General features: G+C 44.0%; 1 pseudogene; it reads right to left on the bottom strand.

Moving 5' to 3' along the window:
- Window positions 1–3350: 3350 nt before the first annotated feature.
- Window positions 3351–7245, bottom strand: LOC137096195 (17-beta-hydroxysteroid dehydrogenase type 6-like; annotated as a pseudogene).
- Between the last annotated feature and the right edge of the window lie 1868 nt (window positions 7246–9113).

Genomic DNA, 9113 nt, shown 5'->3' with positions numbered 1-9113 from the left:
TCCTGTCTGGCTGTCACAGATGGAAAAAGCTCCTGCCTGGCAGTGACAAGTCGGGCTGGTGCCTCGATCACCGTGTGCACTGAAATCACAGGGGAGTCAGGTTGTTCTATAAGCGGCTCTGGTGACCGCTGTGGTTCTCGAGCAGGCTGGGAAGCCGGCTGGGGTTGAGCAGGCTGCAACGGCGATGACCTCGCCGACGAGGTGGCCGAGGAGGCAGTGGTTTGTCTTCGGGAAGAAGAAGAAGAAGACGAGGATGGAGGCGGCATCGTCTTATTCTTCTCCGCTGCTGGCTGTGCTGTCTTCGACAGAGACTTGCCCGGGGTGGGCGGGACGGAGGATGAGGCGGAAGCACGCCGAGATTCCTCTTGAGCTCGGCGAAAGGCAATGCGAACCGCCGTGGAAGATGGCGGAGTCGCCGATGTCGACCTCGTGGATCTAATCGACCTCACTGACGCCACCGAGCTGGTCGAAGAGTGCCGGATGCGCACGGTCTCGGTTGTAACTGTGCATGGTTCCTTCTGCTTCGTAGGCCTCGTGGCCTTAGAAGCTGTCGACACCGAGGCCTTAGAAGCTGTTGACATAGCTGACCTCGGTCTTTTCTGTGCAGCCTTTCTCGCCCTTGTCTGGCGAGGCTCGACCTGAGTCGAGGGATCGATGGATTTTGAGGTCGATGCCTCCTTCGACGTCGATGGCCGAGAGGTCTTGGTCGATGTTGATGTCGATGGCTTGGATACCGAGGTTGACGTCGACGATGTTGAAGGTACCGGAGCCAACGTCTGCTGGTACAAGAGGTATCGAAGCCGATGAACCCGATTTTTACGGGATTGTGCCATCAGCGCTTGACAATGATGACACGAGGAGGTAATATGTGCCTCTCCGAGACACAAAAGACAAAGAGCGTGCTTGTCCGAATCAGGAATCTTCTTCGGAGAATTCGTGCATCTTTTGAAACGAGTCGTTGACATACTACACTAGAAGAATCGAAGCGAGCCGTGCGGCGGAAAAACAGGAATTGTGACAGTATGCGCGGGGCGTCCTTTTATCCCCTGCCGGGGCTGGGCGGGGTTACCGCCAAAACTTGAAAAGTTTAAACTGTAGAAGTTTCCGTTGGAGCCCGCGCAGGCGCAGTCTCTCCACAAGTGTGCATTCGCAGAGACCACGAAGAAGAAAAAAGTTTCTGGAGTATAACAACAACTTTCAAAATAAGTACCACACAATTAAATAGGAAATGACACTTTCAAATCAGGAACATAACATTTTTTTCAGAATTTGTTACATAATGTAATTCTTGCTGCAATTGTCATATATTGTAATAACCTTCCAATTTCCCCTCCTATATCGTCGTCCAGCTTCCTCAAAAGATAAAACTCTGGTCTCATTGTAAATTTCCCCTTCATGGTATTTTATTTTCTAACATCAAATGTATTTAAGTGTAATATTTCTGTGTGTGCTATGGAAGGTCTCTGGCTCCAGTGGATACAATGGGGTTAGTCCAGCTTTCTCATCTTTGCCAAACCATCAGAGAAAAGTATAAGGCAACAGACACAATTTTTATCCATCTAGTAAAGAAATGAACACAAAATTAAGATTAACTTATAATTCCTTGTGACCTTTTATTCTTTGCTTGCTTGTTTGATTTTTAACATTTCGGATTTAATTCACAAATAAATTAATGTGCATTCAGAGAAAGTAATGTTAGAAAAAGACATATCAAAAGTGTAGTATACCTGGAATTCCAAAATCCAATATTGTCCACATGAGTGAGTGAGATACCTTAGCTTTAGTATGGTTCAGTGTACACAAACTTTGTTTCATGCACCAAAATACTGTGCATAAAATTACCTTCAGGCTATGTACTGTGGAGTCCCGCAGGGTTCAGTTTTGTCCCCTATGCTGTTTAACATATACATGAAGCCGTTGGGAGAGATCATCTGGAGTTTTGGGGTGTGATGTTATCTGTACACAGATGATGTCCAACTCTATCACTCTTTTCTACCTGCCACTAAGGAGGCTGTTCAGGTCATGAACCGGTGCTTGACCGCTGTCACGGACTGGATGAGGGACAACAGATTTAAACTAAATCCAGACAAGACAGAGGTACTCCTGGTCAGTCGTAAGACCGAACAGGGTACGGGGTTACAGCCTGTGCTGGACGGGGTCACACTCCCCCTAAAAACACAGGTACGCAGTCTGGGAGTTCTCCTGGATTCATCGCTGAGCCTGGAACCCCAGGTTTCAGCGGTGGTCAGGGGAGCATTCGCACAATTAAAACTTGTGTGCCAGCTGTGTCCGTACCTTGGGAAGGCTGACTTGGCCACGGTAGTAGACGCTTTGGTTACATCCCGCTTAGATTACTGCAACGCTCTCTACGTGGGGTTGCCTCTGAAGACTGCCCGGAAGCTGCAGCAAGTACAACGCACGGCAGCCAGATTACTAATGGGGGCTGGGTACAGGGAGCACACCAATCCACTGTTACTCGAACTCCACTGGCTGCCGATTAGCTTCCGAGCACAATTCAAAGCGCTGGTGTTAACCTATAAAGCCCTAAATGACTCCGGCCCAGTTTACCTCTCTGAACGTATTCTCCCCTATGAACCATCAAGACCACTAAGATCGTCTGGAGGCGCCCTGCTCTCGGTCCCACCGCCTGCACAAGCATGGCTGGTGGGGATGAGTGACAGGGCCTTCTCAATGGTGGCCCCTCGACTTTGGAACTCCCTGCCATTAGAGATCAGAACTGCCCTCTCCTCCTGATGTTCAGGAAACTAACAAAGACCTGGTTGTGGAACACAGCATTTGACAACTGATTTAATTCTTTGCCCAAATGAAAGGAGGAGGATGAATGGGATTGTGATGGTGTCGGACGATTTGGCTCTTTTAACTGTGATGATAATGTTTTAATGTGTATAGTGCTGATATTTTAATCATGTTATGAAGTGGCATTGTGTTGTTATTGTATATTCTTTGTATGTTAACACATGTTGTGAACCGGTCCGAATCCCTCTTTGAAGGTGAGAGGGTCGATATATAAAACCTCGAAATAAATAATAATAAATAAATAAATAAATAAATATAGGTTTTCCAAAATTGGAAAAGAATCAAAATCCAAAATTCTTCTGGTCCTAAGTATTTTGAAAAAGAGATACTTCGTCACTACTAATAGCCATAACCATATATCTACATCATGATTTTTTTACTGCTCAGAAAGGTTTCCAATCTTTCAGAAAATCCTCGATTTCTTTATCATTTAGAACTCATATTAAATTGGCAATTTGAGCTAACTGAGCATAGGAACTCATTCTTATATCTATAATTTCCTATGATCTTAATTCTGTGCAGGGCAACTGCAATTAATGGAGAGCTCCAGATGATCTTGGTAAATGAAGAGTTGTAACATAGTCCCCCAATGAGGCTGGCAAGTATGAAAGCGGGATGGAGATGCATTTGGCATCCCAAACTACAACATAGCGCCTGCGGGGATAGCAGGAGGTCACCGTGTGCTCCATGGCATCTGTTGCTGTTCTTGCCGTACTTGTTTTGAGTGAATGACCCGATAACTATATGCAGAAGTTCCTAGGCAGCAGAATAGATTATATTTGGCAGTGTTTTCAAAGCTGGGACTATTGAGCAACAGCAGTCCTCCTAGTTTCACTCTATCAGTCCCAGTTATTAGCACTCTGTCTCTCCCCTTCTCCCAAAAAAACAAACAAAGAAACGGACACACCAACCAACCAACCAACCAACCGTCAAACCACAATCAAACAAACAACTTACAATGTTCTATGTCCTTCTCTCCATAGATTTATTTATTTATTTATTTATTTATTTCGAGTACTTCTACCCCGCCCTTCTCAACCCCCGAGGGGGGACTCAGGGCGGCTTACAAAAAGGCACAATTTGATGCCTACACAAATTACACATACGTACAAAACAGCAGTTAAAACAATTATCATAGTTAAAAACAGTCGGCATATAATACAATCAATAAAACTAATCTCATGCTCAGCGTTCATCTCTCAGAGTTCCATAATTCCATTCCACTATGTCAATTCCTGTCAATTGTCAAAGTCTTTTCTTTATCTGCCAGATTGTCCGAATGCCTGGTCCCAAATCCATGTTTTCAATTTTTTCCTAAAGGAAAGGAGGGATGTCGCTGATCTAATTTCACCAGGGAGTGAATTCCACAGGTGAGGGGCCCCCACCGAGAAGGCCCTGCTCCTCGTCCCCGCCAATCTCACTATGATAGAGGCGGGGTTGAGAGCAGGGCCTCCCTAGAAGATCTTAGACTCCGAGGTGGGACGTAGAGGGAGATCCATTCGGACAGATACACTGGGCCAGAACCGTATAGGGTTTTGTAGGTCAAAACCAGCACTTTGAATTGTGCTCGGAATTGGATCGGCAGCCAGTGGAGCTGACACAACAGGGGGGTGGTATGCTCCCTGTATGACACTCCTGTAAGTACTCTGACTGCCTCCCGCTGGACTAGTTGGAGTTTCTGAACAGTCTTCGAAGGCAACCCCAAGTAGAGTGCGTTGCAGCAATCTAATCGGGATGTAACAAGAGCGTGGACCACCGTGGCCAGATCCGACTTCCCAAGGTACGGGCGCAGCTGGCGCACAAGTTTTAATTGTGCAAAAGCTCTCCCGGCCACCGCCAAGACCTGGGATTCCAGGCTCAGTGATGAGTCCAGGATCACTCCCAAGCTGAGAACCTGCGTCTTCAGGGGGAGTGTAACCCAGTCTAACACAGGCTGTAACCCTATGCCCTGTTCGGCCTTACGACTGATTAGTAGGACCTCTGTCTTGTCTGGATTCAATTTCAATTTGTTAGCTCTGCGTAGAGATAACATCTCATTCCGAAACTCTCCCCCAGCGGCTTTATATAGATGTTAAATAACATCGGGGACAGGATTGAACCCTATGAGACTCCACACAACAATGGTTGTGGTGCCGAACAGGTGTCACCCAATAACACCTTCTGGGACCGTCCCTCAAGGAAGGATCGGAGCCACTGCGGAGCAGTGCCCCCGAGCTCCATGTCCATGAGGCGCCCCAGAAGGATACCGTGATTGACGGTATCGAAGGCTGCTGACAGGTCCAGCAGAACTAACAGGGACACACTCCCCCTGTCCAGTTCCCGGCGAAGATCATCTACCAAGGCGACCAAGGCTGTCTCAGTTCCATGTCCCGGCCTAAAGCCAGTCTACCAGAAACCCCTGGAGTTGTGTTGCCACCACACATTCCATGACTTTGCCCAAATAGGGGAGATTGGAAACTGGCCGATAGTTGTCGAATTGAGTGGGATCCAGTGATGGTTTCTTCAACAGCTGTTTTATGATAGCAATTTTTGACCTCATCAGGCAATCTTCTCCAACTATAATGTTACCAATTCCTGTATTAAAGCAACCTGGCTCAATGATGCTCACTTTGACACCAAATGGATGTAATTCATGCCTAGAATGAAAATGGAATAAATAAGGAATGAATAGTCCTGAGCTAGAACCCCCCCCCCTCATGAAAGTTACAGATTTTTTTCCATTTTTTCCAAATTTTCAAGGACTGTAGCCTCCTCCGGAATAAGCAAACCTTCCAGCAATGCTGATCACATTGACTACCCTTCCTTGGGCTTTCCTCACTAAGGGCAGCATGTGCAGAGTCACGTCGATCATTCCAAGAAGGTTGACCTCCAGCACCTTCATAAAGTCAGCCTTCGTTAGCCACTCATTGGGAGCCATTGGGCTTACAATTCCTGCATTGTTCACCAAGCCCCAGAGCCCTGCAGAGAAAAACAGGGGGCATGTTTAAGTATACCTTCTCCTCAGGCATTTCTATTATGGCTCCCCATAGAGAAGGAGACCCATTTCATTTATGAATCCGCTGAACCTGGTACATGCAACCTTGTATTGTTTATAAAGTTAGCACTTATAGGTTGCTTAAAAAGTATTTTTTTCAGCTAAGAAGTCCAATGAATTGCAGTTTGCAAACACTTTAAAGACCTTCTATAGCAGATACATATAAAAACCATACATGGATAACAGATAACTTGAGTCCCCACATTCATGGGGGTTAGTGACCCAGGATGCTTGTGAAAGTAGGAAAGCCACAGACATTGTAAGCCCCCTCCCCCACTCAAATATGAATGCTACAGATTCATTTCCTGCAGAGATCATGTCCAACAGCACATACACCTATTTGGACTAAAATGAATTGTCTGGACTGTATGAAAACTCTCTCTGAGAGATTTTAAAAGACTGGGAGATGGTTAACATTTTCATTTGATCTCTGAAACATTTAAAATTGTAGGATTTAAAACAATGAACGATTTTTTTTTAAAAAGGGGAAATATTGTCCATTTCTTCATTTAGCATTCACTTAAGCAAAATTCCCATTTTTGATTTAAGAAAACCTTTCCCAACTGTTTTGGTTTCCAAATCCTCCATCTCCAGTCAGCAGTGGGATTGTGGGATATGTAAGGATCTCGAAAGTGACAAGGTTAGAAGACATCTAAAGAGCACTTTGGAATCAGCCAGCAACAACATATGGCACATATTGGCAATGGTGTCACCCAAAGTATTACATGTTGTTGTATTTGTCACATAGTTTCAAACATTACTATTGAGACCATGAGATCATGACAGGTTAACATGTTGAAACTTTATCCAGACCACATCATCATAAACATATTAGTCTCACAACCTCATGACTGGTTCTCAAAACATTGTGAGCAATTTCCATTGAGGGCCCTTCCACACAGCTCTATACCCCAGAATATCAGAGCAGAAAATCCCACAATGTCTGCTTTGAACTGGGTTATTTTAATCCAATGTGGGATTTTCTTAATCCAATGTGGGATTTTTTGCCTTGATATTCTGGGATATAGGGCTGTGTGGAAGGGCCAATATCTGGAATGTAGAAACGGTATTTGTACTATACCTTTGCCCTCTACTTGTTCTTTCACCAACTCAGTTGCTGCTTCCACACTTTCCGTTTGGGTGATATCCAAAATGATGGTTTTCAGCCTTTCTGAGGAGATCCTGTCTAGCTCTTCTGCCCCTTTCTGGGTGAGACAAGCTGCCAATACTCACAAGCCCCGGGTATCCAGCTGCCTGGCAAGCTGGTTCCCAAAGCCAGAGTCACAGCCAGTGATGAAAACATATTTCTCTGTCAGTTTTTCCACAGTCTGTCTTTCCCGGTACCATTGGCAGAGGAAATAAAATCCTACCAGGACAGCCAGGTAGAGCCACATATCTGTAACCTGCAAGGAACAAAATAAATAAGTTGAGAGTCAGAGTTGCATTATTTTGTATCCATCAAGTTTCAAAAATATAATATGAGGCTGAGAAAATGTTTGATTCTCTTGTGAACAGATCTCATTTCGCCTGGTTATGGCTTCACTGGATCTACCAGGAAGAACAGGACAGCTAAAGGCTATATTGGTTACAGGAAGAAAAAAAACAACAACAGGGCCAACCACAGCTGAGCACTCCTATAAATGATTTCTTTTTAAAGTAATCTTTTTATTCAGAAATAAATAAAACAAAAACAATATGAAGAAATGTATTGTCGAAGGCTTTCATGGCCAGAGTCACTGGGCAGTTGTAGGTTTTTCAGGCTGCGTGGCCATGTTCTAGAAGGATTCTCTCCTCACGTTTCACCTGCATCTGTGGCAAGCATCCTCAGAGGTTGTGAGACTTCACAACCTTTGAGGATGCCTGCCATAGATGCAGGCAAAACGTGAGGAGAGAATACTTCTAGAAGATGGACATACAGCCCGAAAACCTACAAGAACCCAATATGAAGAAAAATGTTCTTAATATATAATACTAAAACCACAACTAAATGTAAGACAGATACATTAACCTAACAAATACTAAACACATAACTACTAAAATTTTCTTTGAATCTCATCCACCTTGTCTGTTGATTTTTACCCTTTAATATCCCACTCTCTTTAGGTAACAACATATAAACACACTGCACTTAGAAACAATTCATTAATTTCTCTTTGATCAGTGTAGTCGGTTTGTCCATCTCAACTAATTTGCAGATCTTCACTAGCCATTCTTCTTCCATTGAGATAACTGGTTCCTTCAATCCCTGCACACAGATAGTTCCCTCTGTATCATATATTGCAGTAATCTTCTATGTTTTCTTTTTAGTTGATCATTCAAAATTTGCAACCTTTTTCTCACATTTCCAAAATTTGTTAGAATTGCCTTTGTATATCTTAGAAAATTTCTCTGGCATTAAGTACCACCTGCACATAATCATAATTTTTTCCTTTCAAATCATTACTCAAAGTCAACTTTAGACTCTTTGTCCAAACCTTTTCTCATTGTTCCAGCTCAATATGTATATCTATATTTTGAGTCCATTAATCATAGTTTTATTTAGATTTATATTATTTATTTACTTGATTTTTACCCCGCTTTTCTCCTTGTGGGCATTCAAAGTGGCTAACAATCCCACACTTTGCTCATAGTTTAAAGTGCAATACAATGTTTTTAAAAAGCAATTAAATAATACAGTGTGGGTAAATGTAAAAAACAGATTAAAATATAATACATATATTTAAAATAGTCTTTAAAGCTCACAACCTGCCCCCCTATCCCACCCACACTTCCCTAGCGGCCTGCCCTTTATCCTTTCCCAAATGTCTGCTGGCAAAGGAAAGGTCTTGACTTGCTTGTGGAAGGGCAGCAGGGATGGGGCCATCCTTATTTCTCTTGGGAGCGCATTTCACAGTCTGGGAGCAACCACAGAAGAGGCCCTCTACCGCATTCCCACCAAACATACTTGAGCATGTGGTGGGAACAAGAGAAGGTTCTCCCTAGTAGATCATAGATGTCTACCAGGTTCATAGAAAGAGATACAGTCCTTCATATAATCTGAACCAGAGCCATATGGGGCACCGTAGGTCAAAATTAGCACTTTGAATCGTGTCCAGAAACATGTTGGCATCCAGTGGAGCTGTCACAACATAGGAGTTGTATGCTCCCTGTGGACCATCCCAACTCTTTGGACCGACTGAAGTTTCTGAGCACTTTTCAAAGGCAGCCCATGTAGAACGCATTACAGTTGTTCAACTCAGATGCAACCAAGGCATATACCACC

Source organism: Anolis sagrei, chromosome 2 (assembly GCF_037176765.1).
Source record: "Anolis sagrei isolate rAnoSag1 chromosome 2, rAnoSag1.mat, whole genome shotgun sequence".
NCBI lineage: Eukaryota > Metazoa > Chordata > Lepidosauria > Squamata > Dactyloidae > Anolis > Anolis sagrei.
Note: the sequence above shows the minus strand (reverse complement) of the source record. Positions and strands in the feature narration are given on the sequence as shown.